This window comes from Narcine bancroftii, chromosome 4, assembly GCF_036971445.1.
Source record: "Narcine bancroftii isolate sNarBan1 chromosome 4, sNarBan1.hap1, whole genome shotgun sequence".
NCBI classification, from domain to species: domain Eukaryota; kingdom Metazoa; phylum Chordata; class Chondrichthyes; order Torpediniformes; family Narcinidae; genus Narcine; species Narcine bancroftii.
Window position 1 is genome coordinate 236,675,505 of NC_091472.1, and position 20,001 is coordinate 236,695,505.

Genomic DNA, 20,001 nt, shown 5'->3' on the forward strand with positions numbered 1-20,001 from the left:
TAAATTTGCGACCTTAACTCTCACACATGCGCCAACCAAACTCCAATATGCGAACCAAATGTGCATGCGCCAACTGAAGGCTTGAACATGCACACAGGAATCAAGATGGCCACGCCCAGTCTGCAGACCTTGGGATGCTAAATAACAAGGTAAATACGCACAGTTTGGCTCTTACATGCCCTGTATCCCAGTTTTAGTTTGTCCAATACAACATAAACTGTGTAAATTTTATATTTTATCTTTTTTTAATTTCAGTCGCATGAACAGATGGTCATAAGTCGCATAGGTCGCATCAGGGACTATCTGTATTTCAGTTTTAGCTAAAGTATTGCATCTGTTCCCTGATATTATCCAAAAGGATGTCTTCTGTTGGTGATATTACCCTGGGTAGAATCTTCAGATAATCCATTGGAACCTGGATTAGAAATACTTTCCTGTTCAGATTTATTCGATTTGTGACATTAACCAGAAAAACTGTTGTAGAGCAAGACAATCAATCACACAATCCAGCCGATCAAGCAAAGACGCATCTTTTTTTATCTTGCCGAAAGAAAGGGAGGCTTGTTGACTGACATTATGGTCCACACGCTCTCTCCCTGTTTGTACAAAGCACAGCATTCTAATACACATTTAAAGTTCATTCATTGTTCTTGGTGCCATGAAAAGGGTTCTTCTGTAAGCAGTCCAGCAGGTCAACTCCAATGTGCATGAAACTCTAGCATCTGTAGTCAAAACACAAACGCTGGAGGAACTCGGCTAGTTTCACATTGTCCAGAGGAGGCAAAGATATATTACCAGAATTTTGGATCTCAGCCCTTTCTCAAAGTGTGAGTGAAAAAAGTCATGCTTCTGAATTAAAAGCTGGGGAAAGAAAGGGGGAAGATCTCCACCTTTCCTCCCCATCCCAATCTTTCCCCCCCCCTTTCTTTCCCCAGCCTTTATTTCAGAAGCCTGATTTTTTTTTCATTTACACCTTGAGGAAGGGCTCAGGCCCAAAATGTCAGTAGTATACTGTATCTTTACCTCTTCGGGATCCTGTGAGATTGGCTGAGTTCCTCCAGCATTTCTGTGTTTTGACAACTCCAATGTTCACACAGCTGTATAAAGTAGGAGAGCAAGGACACAATTATAAGGCATTAAAAGATCAATTTGTACATAGCTAATAGAGCTTCCACCTCAAAGCTCCATCAATCAACGCTCTGTCTTCGTGAAGTTTGCCTTTTCTCCTTGAGACTGCATGGGTTACCACCAGATGTTCTCATTTCCTCCCACATCCCAAAGACATGCTGATTGGCAGGCCTATTGACCACTATAAATTCCCCTGGTGTGTGAGTGGGTGGTAGGATCTGGGTAGAGTTGATGGAATGTAGGGAGAATAAAATGGAATTTGGATTGGTGTAAGTGGCCACTTAATGTCCAGTACAGACTTGGTGCACCAAAAAGACCGTTTCCATGCCACTTGACTGATATAATATCCAATTTAACCTTACTGATCAGGCCCTCTGTTTATGTCTCTTAACAGCTCTTTAAAAGATTTTAATTAATGTCAGAAATTTAGAAAGTGATGATATGAACACTAAGTTTCATGATGGATAACTTAAGGCCAAAAGGATCATAGGCTGATGTATCTCAACTGATGTGCTAAGAGGTGTCCCCACCTATAAACGACAACTGCAGGAAAAATGTTGCATCGTTTGCCATCTGACCAGCCGCAACTTCCAAAGAGCTGAAAGATTGAGAGCAGTTTCCAAACTAGCGGAATGGAAAATACTGCTCCTCCGCCTCAAGAAAAGTTGTTCCCGTCGGTCTTCTGCTTCAGGAGCCATCATAATAATGAACAGTCGTTGGTTCTAGTCAGCAACGTTGATTTGGAATTCCAAGCTGGTCCTGCATGCTGGTTCATCAAGTTTACTATATTCCAACTCTGAACCCAAATTGGGCATCAATGCATCATGGGAAGCTGTCTGTTTCCTCCTGTATCATTACCTATTACTGTGAGGGTCTTGGGCTAATTTATCAAAAGTGGTCTATGCAACCTACATCATAGTTATAGGTCTGGTAGAGCTGCCACAGACCATTAATCTTTCCATTTGGGTGATATTGTCCAGTTATCCTTCAGATTACTGTGAAGTTATTTAATATATAATCTTCTGGATTTTGGTGTATGAAGCGAGGTATGTGAGTTAAATGAATATGTGGACAGTAAAAATTCAATGTCAACAAATTCCACTTTTAGTTTCATGCAAGTGTACTAATAAGGAAAATGTATTATTTTAATCACAGTTAAACAGAAAATTTTGCAACATTTATTGGGTTTTACAAAGAAAATATTCATGAAATCTTGTGTATGAGTTCAGCTTTAAATGTAGTTTTGCCAAAAAAAAAGTAGGTTAGCACAGTTTCAGGGTTTGTTTTTGTTTTCACTGCACTGGAAACTTTAGATATTGCATAAAATAGATACCTCCTCCTTGCTTCTTGAATCTTCATAACATCCACAAATTACGGCAATGAGAAGGACCTGCCTCCTACTTCGTGTGTCAGTTTGACTAATCCCCCAATCTGCATTTGGAGGAGTCTTCCTCTAACACCAGAAGAAATATGTGCCACAGATCGAGGAGCTCTCAGTACACAGCTCCACAAGGGCAAGAGAAGCAGATTGTTGGTAATGTGCAGTTTTAACTTTTTTTTCCATGTGACTGAATTTAAGATTATCACTGTTATTTATTCTTAAAAAGAGCTTCAACTTTTAACTTTTAAAATCATGTAAATACTCAGCTAGGTGAAATGGCTATACTTTTGACAGTTAGTAAATAAGCTTGACTCTCTAAGCAGGCAAAAATAAATGACTGTGTTTTACAATTATTGTTGTTTTCAGAGAGGATTAAATTCCTGATTATCTCCAGTGTACAGCCTGTTTGAAGCATATTTATGTTAAGCATCTGTCAGAAATTACTATGTATGAGCAGCAGGTTAACGAGTGAGTGGATAAAAGCAAGGCTTATTTTCTTTTCCTCTCATCTGTGACTCATTCTGAGTATAGTTCCGTGAGTTCTGCCATCTTACTCCAATGACCTTTCTTTATGTGTGGAAAATGTCGTGTCAACAAGTTATTCAACTGGGGAAGATTTCACCATATTTAAAAAAAAAAAATACTTGCTACTTTCTGCCATGAATTAGCTTTAGTTAAGTTTTCAAGCATCCAGGATATTGCACATTGAAAAGCTCCAGACTTTTGTGTCATGTTTAAATGATGAATAAATCAGTTCAAAATTGAACATTTCAATGGTTTTGTGGATTTTGGTTTTAAATGTTAAATAAATTTGTTGTGAAAACACCCACTCAAAAGTCATAAGACTTTTAAAAATTCAATATCACATTTATTTTCAGTCAGATTTTCTCGAATACTTCAAACCAGCTGTTCAACAGTCTTCAATTCTCCTCTTCTCCAGGTGCTGATGTGCTGAGGACTGTAAATCCACAGGTCATTTGGTTTTTCATGCGCCTGTTCTTCCTGTCAGAAGCTCAGTGCTGAACGCTTAGTTTCTTTACCCATGGGTGGAGCCAGGCAAAAGCGCAGTTCCAACAACTGCTTTTAATTAAATCTCTCAGCTGCTTGCGTCTGATATGAACATAGAGAAATTTTCAATCAAGGATTTTCGTATTTGGATTAAGAACAGGATCTTAGCAAATTTCCTTTTCTCCATTCGCTCCCTAATTCAATGATTCCTCAGGCAACGTAGCATTCCAGCCATTTAAACCAACTAAAAAAATTTTTTTGAAACTTTATAGTCTCAAAGGGATTATACCATTCTGGGCACTGTTTACCAGTAGAGACACGAGGGAATTACTTCAATGTTTGACATTATAAGAAATTGCACAAAATGTTTAGCACAGGAACAGATCAACAGGTCCATACTGGTCAAAAGCATTGTTGTGTATCTTTTTTAACCCTACCAGCATATACTTTTATTCCTTTCTCTGTCACTTATTTAACTAGCTACCCTTTAAATGCATCAACACTTTTTGCTTCAATAATTCCATGTAACCATGAGTTGCAAGTTTTATCCACTCTCTGGATTAAGATTTTTTGCTCAAATGATCTAATTGATTTATTTGCGATTACATTATATTTCTGGCTATTAGTTTTTGTCAGTTTACCAAAGTGGGGTAACACCTTGAAGCCACATGAGAGGACAACTTTTGCATTCAGGAGCAAAGAACAAACTGTGAGGTGAACTCAGTGGAACATGCAACCTCTGTGGATGCAAAGAGGTTGTTGATATTTTGGATCCATACCCTGCAACAACACTGAGAGTGTTGAGGGGAGATGACCATTATCACTGGTGTTAACATTTATGAAACTTCACCAGGCTCTGGGGCTTAAAGTTAAATAATTACTGCTCAGGAAGGTTCTTGTTGGTTTCAGAAAGAAATATGTTGCTCGTTGGACACACCCAAACTGATTTCCTCCAATCAGTCACTTCAGTGTCTTGCCGAAGAAACTTGCCCCATCATGGGTTTTCCAAATGATAACCTCTTCTTCCAGGTCACCACAGAGTTCCTCTTGTTTCCTTTATTTCAGGAGAAACACGATAGCCTGCCATTTCCTCCTGTAAGCACGACAAGGTTTTGAACAGGCTGAACTCAGAACTCACCACCCATCTTCAAAATGGGATCTTTCAACAAGCCTACCAGCTTGCCATTTTGCAGCATCAACTGCCACTGTAGAACTGACTTCTCTCTCTGTCTGTCTGTCTGTCTGTCTGTCTGTCTGTCTCTCTCTCTCTCTCTATCTCTCTCTCTATCTCTCTCTCTATCTCTCTCTATCTCTCTCTATCTCTCTCTATCTCTCTCTATCTCTCTCTATCTCTCTCTATCTCTCTCTATCTCTCTCTATCTCTCTCTATCTCTCTCTATCTCTCTCTATCTCTCTCTATCTCTCTCTATCTCTCTCTATCTCTCTCTATCTCTCTCTATCTCTCTCTATCTCTCTCTATCTCTCTCTATCTCTCTCTATCTCTCTCTATCTCTCTCTATCTCTCTCTATCTCTCTCTATCTCTCTCTATCTCTCTCTATCTCTCTCTATCTCTCTCTATCTCTCTCTATCTCTCTCTATCTCTCTCTATCTCTCTCTATCTCTCTCTATCTCTCTCTATCTCTCTCTATCTCTCTCTATCTCTCTCTATCTCTCTCTATCTCTCTCTATCTCTCTCTATCTCTCTCTATCTCTCTCTATCTCTCTCTATCTCTCTCTATCTCTCTCTATCTCTCTCTATCTCTCTCTATCTCTCTCTATCTCTCTCTATCTCTCTCTATCTCTCTCTATCTCTCTCTATCTCTCTCTATCTCTCTCTATCTCTCTCTATCTCTCTCTATCTCTCTCTATCTCTCTCTATCTCTCTCTATCTCTCTCTATCTCTCTCTATCTCTCTCTATCTCTCTCTATCTCTCTCTATCTCTCTCTATCTCTCTCTATCTCTCTCTATCTCTCTCTATCTCTCTCTATCTCTCTCTATCTCTCTCTATCTCTCTCTATCTCTCTCTATCTCTCTCTCTCTTTTCTCTCTAAGAGAACAATCCTGTTTGTTTCTCTGTCTGCTTTTAAAAACCAAATACCTCGCCAAAGGCTCCAAATCCAATTTTTGAAAGATCTTATCAGCACTTGATCCTGGACTCTGTTCCAATTTGCACCTCCTTTTGAAGTTCTTTCCAACGCAGTTCCATTGTCTCTGCAAAATCACTTGGAGCTTCAACAAAGCTCTTGCATTTTAAATGAGATGTCTTTTTGTGTAATGTTACTCTGTTTGTGAAGTGACCTACACTAAATATCCTACAAACTATCTCTTTTAACTATAATAATAGAACCCATAACACTGCCTTTCCCTCATCTTGTAATGGTTATCTCCCCTCTACACCCTCAGCAAGGTGTTGACCCAAAATATCCTAACACTAACCCAAAACATCAACCATCCTTCTGCCTCCGCATTGCTGCTTGAACCACTGGGTTCCTCCCACAGTTTATTCATTTTGCTCTGGAGTAATACCTTGTTAAGTCCAGGTATGTTGATAATAGCCACACTATTTCTTAATGATATTTATTGTCACATACATTGTATAATATACATATGCACCAAAATTCTTACTTGCTGCAGCTAAACAGATGCTTGTTAAAACAACAAAATATGACTACAAGAGTGTACTTAATTAGATTAAAAAGAGACAAAAAAAATAAATGTTCACAGTTATCCTCATGCCAAAAAAAAGTGTCATTCGTTTTGTGTGTTGGAGGATTCCCTGATTAGTGTAACAAGGGGAGGTTCAAGAGCCTGGTAGCTGTGAGAAATGAACTATTGTGAAATAAAATCTGGGCTTTCTTTTGTTTAATAACTCAAGTGCAAACCTTCACAAGCTAGTGCCAGATGAGGAATCCATTCCTGCTTCACAGCTGACAGATATTCATTTACTCCTTTAATATAAAAGAACTGTATTCTCCCTTGTGCCCTCATTCTAACAGACTCAATGATTGCAAATATAAAATTTTGCAATTAAACTTCAAGTTCAAATTTATTGTCATCTGATGATACATGTACAACCCAATGAAACAGCACATCCACATACACCCCCCCCCCCAACCTGCACTCATATGACATATATACACAGTGATCCAAAATAAACATATGTGGCGGCCCGCAATTGCAAAGATCAGGCCGGCACATTGCACGGCACCAGACGCAGACAGAGATCGCGAAAGTGACTCCCAAGACAATGAATTGTTGGGGGTAGAAGCTGGGGCAGCATCAGACCAGTAGCCCTAAAATGGCATTGGTCAAGCTGCCCAGCTAACTCAGTAGAAACAGGCTGTGAAAGAAGGGCATTCATATGTATAGATGTTCCTCCCTCGCTATTATTCATATGGCTAACTCAGTCAATCAGCAAAAACGGCAGAAACTTGAACACTATAAAAGCAGCCTTTCCAGACCTAATAAAGGAGTGAGCTTAACTTACCACACTCTGTGTGTGTGTGTGTGTGTGTGTGTGTGTGTGTGTGTGTGTGTGTGTGTGTGTGTGTGTGTGTGTGTGTGTGTGTGTGTGTGTTTCTTTGTAGCGGTCGGCTACACACAAAAATTATACTTTTCTAGAATTGTTCTCACTCCCTGCGGGAAGAATCAGTTTCCCAACCTGGCAGTTCTTGTTTTTATGCTCCTGTACCTCTTCCTTGAAGGTAGTGTCTCAAAGATACTGTGGGCTGGTTTGTAAAGGTCCATAAAGATTCTATGAGCCCTCTTTAAACACCTCTACCTGTAGATGTCATTGATAGAAGGAAGGTGGACCCCAGTGATCTTCTGAGCAGTTTCAATCATTCTCCATACTGCAGCTACCATTCCACAATACTATGATGCAGCCAGCCAGAACACTATTGTGCTCCAGTAAAATGTTGTTAGGATGATGGCTGGAGGTCTTGCCCTCCTCAACTTGCTTAGGAAGTGTAGGCACTGCAGTGCCCCTTCCTGACTAATGAGGTGTTGTGGGTCTAGGTTAGATTGGTCCTTTAAATGGGCATCAAGAAACAAGTCAGCAATGTGAACAGTAGTGGGCTGAACATGTAGCCCTGAGGTGCACCAATGCTCAATGTGATGGGGCTTGAATTTATGCTGCCAACCCAGAGAGACCGTGGTCTTTAAATTAAGAAGTCCAGCATCCAGTTGTACAGAGGGGTATTAAGACCTAGTGAGGACAGTTTATCTACCAGCCTCTGGGGCATGATTATGTTGAATGCTAAGCTGAAGTTAATGTACAACAGCCTGGCATATGAGCTTTCATTCTCTAGATGAGTTAGGACGGAGTAGAGGGTCAGGGCTATTGCATCGTCTGTGTATAACTTTGGCCAATTGGCAAACTGGAAAGGGTCCATTGTTGGTAGGTGCACTTTGATACAATCCATTACCAGTTGCTCGAAGCACTCCAAGATAGTGGTGGTCAGTGCCACTGGACAGTAGTCATTTATTCCTGCTATTGTCACTCTCTTGGGCACTGAATGATGGTGGCTATCTTGACATCAGTGGGGAAAATGGACGAATGGAGTTAGATATTGAAGATGTCCGTTCAGACCTCTGTCAGCTGATCCGCACAACTTTTCGATAGAATGGACTGCAAAAGGTTTTGCAGAAATCTCCCACAATTTTTTTTTTAGTTGCTGACATTTTTCATTTTCCTGTTTAACATTAAGATATTTAAAACATGATTTCCGACAGTAATTTTTTACTTTTTTACCCAATAGAATTTTCACCTTGAGAAATCAGCTGACATTACCATGATGTGAGATGTCTAAGATCTAATTCTTCGTCATTTATCAACACTATTTACTGGGTGTGTGACTTATATACAGTAATTGTTTCATCCCCAGAAAGTTATTGAAGAGGTAAGCTGTATTTTATATCACTCTGTTCTATGTAAAATGGCTTGTTACCAAAACTGTAGTTTTGTTAATGAATCTCTTGACTCTTGTCTCTTTATTCTTTGAAGCTTTCTAGATTTGCCAGAAAGTTGGACCTATTTATCATATTTTAAAATGCTGACAATGTGCTTAAAAGCTATTTAATGCACCCCTGATCCTCGGTTCCAGGCTCTTCAACTATGGGAGATATTCTTCCTGTACTTTTCTTGTCATGTTCCTTAATAATTTTGTAAGATTCAATAAGGTCACATTTTATTGTCCACATTTTCATCATCCCAGGAATTACTGTATATACTTGTGTAATAGTCGATCCCGAGAAATAGTCGTTGCCCCCTCCCTTTTTTTGGCCCAAAAATCATGTGCTTTCCAGGTGACCCATGTAAAAGTCAACCCCTCGATTTCTGACCCCAACTGCCCGCCATCCGAGCTCCTGAGGCCCCAACTGTAGATCCTTGCCCCAGTCGCCTACCCTGCAGAGCTCCCGATGCCTAAACTGCAGATCTTTACCCTGGCTACCTGCCCATCCAAGCTCCTGATGCCCCAACTATGAACCCTCACCTCAACTGCTTGTCCATCTGAGCTCCCAACGCCCCGACTGCAGATGCTCGCCCCAGCCGCCCACCCATCCAAGGTGCCAACACCCAGACTGTGAATTCTCACTTTGGCTGCCCACCCATCAGAGTTCCCGATGCCCTGTCTGTGGATCCTTGACCTGGCCGCCCACCTGGCCTCTGGAGCTCCTGATGCCCCAACCATGAATCCTCACCCCGATTGCCTGCCCCAACCACAAACTTTCCTAGGCCTGGCTGTTCACCCATCCAAGCTCCCAACACTCCAGCCACAGACTCTCTCCTAGCCTTTAGCTCCCTGCTCATCCGAGGTCTTAACACCCCGAACACAGACTCGCCACCCGATCTGGCCATCCAAGCTCCCAATGCCTTGAATGATGCAGGTACTTACCACAGTCAAAAGTATGACCCATGTAAAAGTTGACCACCCCCCCACCCCCCTCCCCCAAGTTTGACCCGAAAGATTGGTTCCACAAACTCTACCATTACAAGAGTATATATGGTAGTCCTGTGAATTTTACTGAACTGTCTCTGTAACAATATACAGTAAAACATCTGGTATCTGGCACCTACAGAGATTGGTAGATGTCGTATAAGTGAATGTTCCAGTTGCTTGAAAATGAGTGTGGCATGAATGGAGAACTACCGGCAAGTTCTGCCCACTTATTTTCTGATGTTTTGCCAGTTGCTTGACTTCCAGATAACGGGGATTTTACTATATCTATTTTTGAGCAATGAGGCCAAAATTTTACCCACCAATGCCCTATATGTAATTTTAATAAGACATCTTTATTTTTGCACAAAAATCCTTTTGCAATGCAGGCCAATATTACATTTTCCTGCCTGTGGAGCACACTATAATCACATCGACATGATGGAGTGATTAAACGGCTTTTATTACCAAAAACCTGACCATTACTGATACACTACTTGGCCAGGTTCTAGGTACATGAACAAGAGGGGGAAAGTCTGGGCACACCAGCCTGTTTTGGGAAATCCAGGGGGAGCCAAGGGAAGGTCAGGGAGGTTCGGATTGGCCAGTCCATACATCTATGCGAATGGCTTTCATCACATCTTTGAGATAAAACCTGGCGGGGTGACATGGAGCACATACTGTACTTTATTACATATATACATCGTTCATAATGTCCACCACATGTTCAGCCTGTTAGCTGGTCTCATGATCCTCTTCAACTTCTGAGGCTCTGGGCAAGGTCCCTGTTGTTCTTACATCGAGCTTGTGGGTGAAATTTCTGTTACAGAGCCCTTCACTGCCTGTTGGGGTGGGCTCCTTGCTGGCAAGATTTCTGTGGGATTGACTGCTGCAGGTGCTTGAATGGTGCTTGGGGGGTGGGGCGGGCTCTATGGTTATCGGGGTGGGGGGGGGCTGGTGGGAAGATGTCAAAACCCTGGGATGTGGATGGGCACTGTGACGATTGACCGTCTGGTTCTTCTGGGGTCACCTGATCAATATTAGTGTACCCTGCCTGGCCAGGTCTTGGACTGACACCATGTCCTCTCTCCTATCCTGCTACCGCACAACTGCTTATTGTGGATTTGCGTGTACCAGGTGCACTCTTTCCACCAGGGGATCTGTCTTGTGGGGTCTAATATGTCTGCAAAGAAGTACTGGCCCCAGTGTCGTCAACCAGACTGGCATAGTGGTTCTGGATGCCGACCTCCTGGGAAAAGAAGAGTCTCTCGTGGAGGGTGACATTCATAGCCATGCACAGCAGGGACCTGGTAGTATGCAGCACGTCAGGTAGTATCTCTTGCCACTGGGAGACAGGCTTCCCTTTTGATGTGAGGGCCAATAGGATTGCTCTCCAGATTGTACCGTTCTCCCTCTCCACTTGCCCATTCCCTTGGGGGTTGTGGCTAGTAGTTCTGCTCGCGGCTATCCCTGTCACCTGTAGGGACTTGCAACTTCTGACTCCTGAAGGAGGAACCCCTGTCACTGTGTATGTAGCTGGGGTATCCAAACATAGTGAATATGGTCTGGAGTGCTTTGATGACCGTGGCTGCAGTCATGTCTGGACAAGGGATAACAAACAGGAACTGGGAGTACTCATCCATGACATTCAGGAAGTAGAAATTCCTGTTATTGAATGGGAGGGGACCCTTGAAGTCCATACTAAGACGTTCAAAGGGACGGGTTGCCTTAATTGGTTGGGCTCTATCCGGTCTGTAAAAGTGCGGCTTGCATTCAGCACAGACTGAGCAGTTACAGCACAGTTCCCGAATCTCCTCAACTGAGTTGGGTAAATTTCTAGCCCTCACGAAGTGATACAGCCTTGTTACCCCTGTGGTGTCAGGGCTTGTCATGCAGGAACTTCCGACAATCCGCTTGTGCACTGGCACATGTTCCCCGGGACAGAGCATTGGGTGACTCGTTAAGCTTCCCAGGCCAGTATAGGATCTCATAATTTTACGTGGAGTGTTCGATTCTCTACCACATGATCTTATCATATTTTATTTTACCCCACTGTTTGTTGTTAAACATAAATGTGACGGCCCTCTCGTCAGCAAGGTAAATGGTTTACCAGCCCAATAATGCCTCCAGTGGCACACAGCTTCCACTATAGCCTGGGCCTCTTTCTCAATTGCTGAGTGCCTGAGTTCTGGGACCTGGAGTGTTCTAGAGAAAATTGCTACTGGCCTGCCTGCCTGATTCAGCATGGCTGCTAGGGAAACATCAGAGGCATCCCTTTCCACTTGAAGTGGGATGGATTCATCAATGGCATGCATCATCGCCTTGGCAATCTCATCCTTGATGCTCTCAAAGGCATTACGAGCCTCTGCTGATGGGGGGGCCTTGTCTGCGTAATTGGAGACCCATTGGGCATAATAAGAAAAGAACCGCAGGCACCTTTTCAGGGCTTTCAGGTTCTGGGGCAATGGTAGTTCCCTAAGGGGGTGCATTCTCTCAGGGTCACGATTCCTCCCTCCACCACGTATCCAAGTATCACCAGCCGTGAAGTGTGGAATATGCACTTCTGATTGAAACATCAGGTTTAAGGTTTTTGCTGTGGCTAGGAATTTCCTTAGATTTGTATTGTGTTCCTCCATGTCATGGCCACATATGGTGACTTTATCCAAATATGAAACATTGCCTTTAGTTTGTGATCATCGACCATGAGGTCCATATCCATTTGGAACACCGATAGCCCATTTGTCAGACCGAATAGCACCCTGCAGAACTGATACAGTTAGCCATAGGCTTCAAAAGCCATGTAGGGCCTGTCCTCTGGATGGGTTGGGTCTGATGGTATACCAACTTAATGTCTATGGTTGAGAAGACCCTATATTGGGCTATCTCATTCACCATATCAGCAATTTGGGGTAGGTGTCCGGTAACATAAATCTATTCACGGTCTTTCTCCTCCCCAACCCCCCCCCCACTTTTACCACCAACACCTAAGCTTGTTAGGGGCTGTTGGTGGGCTCAATGATGCCTTCGGCCCACAGCCTCTGGACTTTGGTTTTCATGAAACATCTGTCCTCCAGGCTATATCTCCTGCTTTTGGCAGCTATAGGTCTGTAATTCTTTGATGTGCTCAAGTAGCAGAGGAGAAAACGGGAAATTATAGACCGGTCAGCCTGACGTCGGTGGTGGGGAAGATATTGGAGTCTATCATAAAAGGAGTAATAGCAGAACACTTAGGCAGAAATAATAGTATAAGGGCTAGTCAGCATGGATTCCTTAAGGGTAAGTCATGCTTGACTAACCTCTGGAATTTTTCGAGGATGTGACAAAGAGGGTGTACTTGGGAGAGCCTGTGGATGTGGTGTATTTGGACTTCCAGAAGGCCTTTGATAAGGTACCGCACGGGAGACTAGTGGGCAAGATCAGGGATCATGGTATTGGAGGTAAGGTGCTGACATGGATAGGAAATTGGTTAAGAAATAGGAAACAAAGGGTTGGGGTAAGCGGGTCTTTTTCAGGATGGCAGGATGTGACGAGTGGAGTGCCGCAGGGATCGGTATTGGGTCCTCAGTTGTTTGTAATTTATGTAAATGATTTGGATGAGGGGATTATTAATAACGAGCAAATTTGCAGATGACACAAAACTGGGTGGCGGTGTGGGGTGTGAGGAGGATGTCAGGAAAATGCAGAGGGACTTGGACAGGTTGGGGGAGTGGGCTGCTGAATGGAAGATGACGTTCAATGTAAGCAAATGTGAGGTTATCCATTTTGGGGGCAATAATAGGAAAGCTGAGTATTATTTAAATGGAGACAAGCTAGGGAGTGGGGAGGTGCAAATGGATCTGGGTGTACTTGTTCACCGGTCACTGAAGACTAGCATGCAGGTTCAGAAAGCTGTGAAGAAGGCTAATAGCATGTTGGCTTTCATAAAGAGGGGATTGGAGCATAGGAACAGAGACGCCCCTCTGCAGTTGTACAGGGCCCTGGTGAGACCCCACCTGGAGTATTGCGTCCAGTTCTGGTCTCCAATTTTGAGGAAGGACATACTAGCTATAGAGGGTGTGCAGCACAGATCACAGATTTACAAGGTTAGTTCCAGGGATGGCGGGGTTGACAAATGCTGAAAGGCTAGAAAAACTGGACTTGTATCCGATGGAGTTTAGAAGGATGAGGGGGGACATGATTGAGGTATACAAAATTATCAGGGGGATAGACAGGGTGGAGTCAGATTACTTGTTCCCAATGATGGGGGAGACGAGGACTAGAGGGCATAGTTTAAGAATACAGGGTAGGCCCTTTAGGACGGAGATGAGAAAACATTTTTTTACCCAGAGAAGTGTGAATCTGGAATGCTCTGCCACAGAGGGTGGTAGAGGCAGATTCGCTGATTATGTTCAAAAGAGAGTTAGATAAGACTCTAGTGGGCAAAGGAGTTAAGGGTTATGGGGATAAGGCTGGAAAGGGGTACTGATGATAGTGATCAGCCATGATCTGTAAAATGGCGGTGCTGGCTCGACGGGCCGAAGGGCCTACTCCAGCTCCTATTGTCTATTGAAGGGTAGACAGCCCACAGATACTGCCCAGTTAACTCTCATTGGCTGAGCTGAATTCCTCATTCTACACTGTGATTAGAGGGGTGCAGACCGTCAAATTGCATTGTTACACTTTCCAGCTGACACTGGAAGTCTAAGCCCAGGATAAACAGCATGCAGTGTTTGGGGATTACCCTTAAGTCTTCCTGACAGTACCCACACGTCTGTGTGGACTGGGCTTTAGATGCCAGGAATATTTGGCATTTTTCTGGAGGCACCTTCAGTGCACAGTGCTTTATTAAGTCCGGGTGGATAAAACTTTCGGTGCTACCTGTGTCAAACAAATAACCCGTTACATGACCGTTTATCTCAGTGTTCATCTTCGGTCACACCAGCTGGTGAGGCCTGTTCTGATCCAGTGTCAAGGAGGCCAGAGTTGGGTCTGATTCAGAGTCACCATTGTACTGTTCCTGTCAGTAATATGCCGGACTCGGTGCATCAGAAGATGGCTGCCCCCAGTACTTGCACGTAACTGGGACTGGAGGAGAAGTTAGCGATCACTTATCCAAAGCCAGAAGTGACATTGGCGATCGTCATCTTAGTGAGCACTCCCCCAGAGATGGCGACCCGTCCCTCAGATCGTACTTGGCACTGCTAGTAGTGGGTTGCCCGGCACACCTTCGCGTAGTGCCCTTTCTTTTTTCAATTTGAGCACACTGCGTTCCTGGCTTGGCAGGACTTCCAGGGGTGCCTAGCCAGCCTGCAGAACCTGCACTTGCCTGCCCCAGCCACCGCTGCCATCGGGTGCCATATCCCAACATGGCAGACGCCAGACCGCTGGTGGTGTAAGCCTCACAGCTTTGCACCGCAGTCTCCATCGCCTCCCCAAAGTCCAGTACTTCTTGCAACGTGCAATTACCTTTTTCCAAGAGTATTTGACGGACTTGGGTTGATAGCATGTTTGTCACCAGCCCGGCCACCATTAGCTCATTGGCATACAGTACACCTGCAGTCTCTAACAAGCTCTCTCATCGCCCCCGTGAACTGTGCGAGGGGCTCCCCAGGGGCTTGATGCCAGGTCATTAATTTGTTCCTCGCGAACATTGTACTGCTTCTGCACCAGGGCATCCCTTGTACATTGTACATTCAGCAGTCTCTAATTATTTGAAATGTCCGATCACCCATGGATGCAAACAGGAGATCATACTCATCTTCAACATTCCTTAGGTTGTAGCACCACATGAACATCTGCATCCCGTGCAGCCACCTCTCGAAGGTAACATCTGTGTTGGGTTCCCTGGGTTCAATCGTGAACACAGTCAGCCAGAAAACTCCCATTATCCACTGCAGAGTTGGTGCAGACCTAAGGGGTGGTCCGCTACTGCACCATGTGGTTGGGTCAACTCCACCGTCTGTGCGCTGGATGACCAGGCATCTTCCCGATCACTGATATCTTGTCCAGTATCCTCCGTTTCCATGGCTTTTGTTTTGGTAATTAAATCGTGGAGCACACAATAATCACATCGACATGATGGAGTGATTAAACGGCTTTTATTACCAAAAACCTGAGCATTACTGATACACTACTTGGCCAGGTTCTAGGTACAGGAGCAAGAGGGGGCAAGTCCAGGCACACCAACTTTTATTGGGAAATCCGGGGAGGTGCCAAGGGAGGAGTTAGCGAAGGTCAGAAAAGTTCAGACTGGCCAGTCCATACATGTGTGCAATGCCTTTCACCGCACTGCCCAATTGCCTGCTCAACATGATGATACCTTTAGATAACTTGTATACAGGGGTATCAAGGCCCCTTTAAGCATCAACATCTCCCAAACTCTCACCATTTAAAAAAATAATTAACATTTTTTTTCTATTAAAGTCAATTGCTTCAACTATTTCCCGGTTGTACTCCATCTACCATATTGTTACACGTTCACTCAGCTTGTGTAACACCTCATAAAGCTCACATATCTGCATGGTTTCATGTCATCGGGCACCTGGAAGTATTTTCCTCGTGCCCACAGCCACATTATTAATATAGATCATGAAAAGTTTTTTAAATTTTATTTATAAATTTAGAACTACATAAAAGAATACACATGATTAAAAATAATACAGATCAATGCAAACGCACGTGGCATATATAAAAAAAAAGAAGAAACCGCCCCCTATATACCACCCTGCCATTTCCCCCTACTAAAAAAAGGGTAGAAAAAGAAAAAGGGGACAAGAGACCCTCCACAGAAGTACCTATTACTTTAAAGTTTCTTACAGTATGCTGAGACCTTAAGGAGAAAAGGAATGTCAGAGCTTAATTTAAATATTCACACCCATATTTTGTAAATGTGGGCTCCATATCTTGCAAAATATATAGTATTTCCCTCTTAAATTGTCATTTTTCTCAAGTGGTATACAACTCTGAATTTCAGCATGCCGTCTTTCTGTACCCAAATCTATATCAGACTTCCAAGTTATGGCAATACATTTTCTTGCTATTGCTAAAGCCATTTGAACAATCTTCTTTTGATACTTATTCAATTTCAACTTAGGTTCAACACCCTTAGCATCACTCAGTAAAAATAACATTGGATCCTATGGGAACTTAACTGCCATTATTCGTTCCAATAAATTACCTATTTCTATCCAAAAAGTTTAACTTTAGGACACTGCCAAGTAGAATGGAAAAATACAATTTCCTGTTCACATCTAAAACGTAACAGATATATTTGAAGAAATTATCAATGGATTGTGAATAGTTGAAGCCCAATCACTGATTCCTGCAAGTTGAAAAGAACCTTTACATTCCTACTTAGTTTTTTACCTGTTAACCAATTCTCATTCCACATGAGTATTTTGGCCACAAGCCTGTGTAGTGCTACGTGGCTTAGCAGCATCCTCTGCTGAACGTGCTCCAAGTCATCTAAAAATTCAAATGCACCACACTCACTTATTCCCTTTTATCTGTTCTACTCTGGTCTATGAGGTGCACACACAAAGAACTCCAACAGATGAAAAAACATGACCGTCATTTATTTCATGAATTCACATTGACTCTGCCCACTCATCGTATTATATTATAAATCCCAGCATTTTCCCAACCACCAGGCAAACAGTTTCCAGATTTCTCCCACCCTCCTTTCTTAAGTAAGTGCATGACATTGCTAGCCTCCAATTTCTAGGACCCATTCCAGAGTTCTGAAGTTGAGGATATGCCCAGGATCAAGGATGTCGGTAAACAGCTGGAGGAAGAAGTTGTGGTTCACATTGATACAAATGTTACAGGTAGGAGGTCCTACTAACAGATTATAGGAAGCTTGAAAAATTTAAAAAGCAGGACTACAAATGTAGTCCTCTCACAGCTCCCCGTGATGCGGGAGTCCCCTCACAGCTCCCCGTGATGCGGGAGTCCCCTCACAGCTCCCCGTGATGCGGGAGTCCCCTCACAGCTCCCCGTGATGCGGGAGTCCCCTCACAGCTCCCCGTGATGCGGGAGTCCCCTCACAGCTCCCCGTGATGCGGGAGTCCCCTCACAGCTCCCCGTGATGCGGGAGTCCCCTCACAGCTCCCCGTGATGCGGGAGTCCCCTCACAGCTCCCCGTGATGCGGGAGTCCCCTCACAGCTCCCCGTGATGCGGGAGTCCCCTCACAGCTCCCCGTGATGCGGGGTAATGAAGTGGTGGCAGAAAAGATAAATAGGTGTCTCACGAAATAGTGCAGGAGGAAGGACATGAATCTTCATGCCATACTTCATGTAATCATTTAATTTAACGTTTTGATTTAATTTGGTGTTACACCACAGTAACAGGTCCTTCTGGCCTAAGGCTGTGCCACCCAACTAACCAATTCACTTACAAACCCCATACATTTTTAAAAAGAGGAACGAAACCTGAGCACCCAGAAGAAACTCGCGCAGGTTGCAGGGAAAATGTACAAACCTCTTACAGATAGTGACGGACTCTAACCCGGGTCGCTGGTGCTATGATAGCATTGCACTATTATGCTAATCATGTTGCCCGATTTCCTACTTTTGGTGGAATTTTAACGAATTCCACACCAAGGGGAGTGAACTTAAATTTCTAGGCATATTCCTCCCTACCTGTCTGTTAACATTAGAGCTAGATTGACCTATCAGACTGGTAGAAATTAAATTTATACAAGAGTGAACTATTACCTTTAAAGGGATCTTTTTCAATGCATCCTAATTTTCCATTCAAAATAGTGAAAGGCAAGTTTCAATACCTAGGTATTACAATGACAAAATGTTCTTTAAAAATGTATTGAAAGAAAATTTGGTATTACTTAATCAGATTAAATTATTATTATTAGGATAGTCACCATTAGCTATTACAATGATTGGATATATCAATTCAATTAAAATGTGTACTTTTTTCAAGCTTTATCAATTGTCATTCCCAAATCGTTCTTTAACTCATTAGATTTGGTTATTTCCCCACATATATAGCAGGGAAAACAACCATGTATAAATAAAGCCCATCTTCAAAAATACTAAAAGGAATGTGGGATTATCACTTCCAAATTTTCAATTTTAATATTGGGCATTTAATATATGTAATTTACTTTTATTATTACATTTTGATAAATTAGTGAATCAACCCTTTTGGGTAAAAATGGAACTGAAGTTTTCTAAAAAATCATCTATCTTGGCAATTTTAGGTTCTGTTTTACCCTTTTCCTTTTCTAAATTGACACATAATCTGATAATGAGAATTAGATTAAGAATATGGGGTCAATTTAGGAAATGTTTTGGTTATAACAGTTTTTCTCTTGCTCGTCCCATATAGATAATCATCTTTTTCAGCTGTCTGTATTAGATGCAGGCTTTAAGGAATGGTGCCGATTTGGTGACAAAAGTTGTAAAGATTTTTTTTATTTGAGATAACTTTGCCTCTGTTGAACAACTGTCAACTAAATTTACTCTTTTTAATAGACATTTCATTAGATATTTACAAGTTAGGCATTTTGTTCATTCAAAATTACATGATTTTCCTCAAATTGCAATTCACAATTTGTTCACAGTGGATTAATATCATGTATTTATAACAATTTATTGGATTTAAGATCAGCCTCAATGGCTGGGATTAAGAATAATTGGGAACGTGATCTCAATATAACATTTTCAGATGAAGACTGGTACTCTGCTCTTAGTTTGATTAATGATTCTTCATTTTGTCCAAGGCATTCTTTATTACTATTTGGTATATAGAAAACCTATGTCCAAACATAAATTATCTCATTTTCATGCAGATTTTGATCAATTATGTGAAAAGTGCAAAATTTTTGAGGCTTCATGGATCCATATGTTTTGGGAGTGTCCCAATTTAGGAAGATTTTGGGAAATAATTTTTCAATCTTTATCAATTATTTTTAAGATCAAAATAGAACCATGCTCTTTAATTGCCTTGTTTGGTTTTTCTCCTGAACCAGATATACTTGTCTGCATCTCAAGAGAGAGTTTTAGCTTTTAGCACGTTGATAGCCAGATGATTAATTTTAATGAAATGGAAAGATAAATCTTCACCTTCCCATGCATAGTGTTTACATGATGTAATGTCATATTTAAGCTTGGAGAAAATTAGATACAAGATGATAGAAGAAAGTTTCAATTGGAAAAGATGTGGGGCCCATCCATAGATACAATCATGATCGGCAGATATAAGTAATTTGGGTGCTCCGGCGATTCTCAGTCTAGTTTCTGAAGGTCACTATTCAATTCATATCTTCTTTTTTCTACAAGGTCTCCTTGATGAGAGGGAGGGGATAGATTAGATTTAGTTTTAGTTTTTTTTTCCTTTTTTCTTTTTTTTCCTTTTTTAGATTAACCAATTTTATATACATGTTTAATTATGGTTGTCCAAGATTATATCATCAAATGAGACAACCCTCGGTTTTGAACAAGTGTTGATATAATGTAACTCGATGGTTTCTATCCAGAATTATTTTTAAGAAATAATGTTAAATTAACAAATATGGCTTTTTGGTATATTAATAGACTTTGTATT

At 42.2% G+C, this 20,001-nt stretch overlaps 1 protein-coding gene across 4 annotated transcripts in view; it reads left to right on the top strand.

Annotated features, from left to right (window-relative positions):
- Positions 1-2,572: 2,572 nt before the first annotated feature.
- The window catches only part of LOC138761739 (atypical chemokine receptor 3-like), a 125,229-nt gene continuing 107,800 nt past the window's right edge, over positions 2,573-20,001 (top strand). Inside the window, exons 1-2 of one of the 4 annotated variants that reach the window (XR_011356481.1) lie at positions 2,573-2,662; positions 8,280-8,420. The gene's annotated coding sequence lies outside the window, so the exon portion shown is untranslated. Of the gene's footprint in view, positions 2,663-8,279; positions 8,421-17,146; positions 17,264-20,001 lie in introns of those variants that run through there. The other 3 variants (XM_069934399.1, XM_069934401.1, XM_069934400.1) reach the window with 3 other exon arrangements.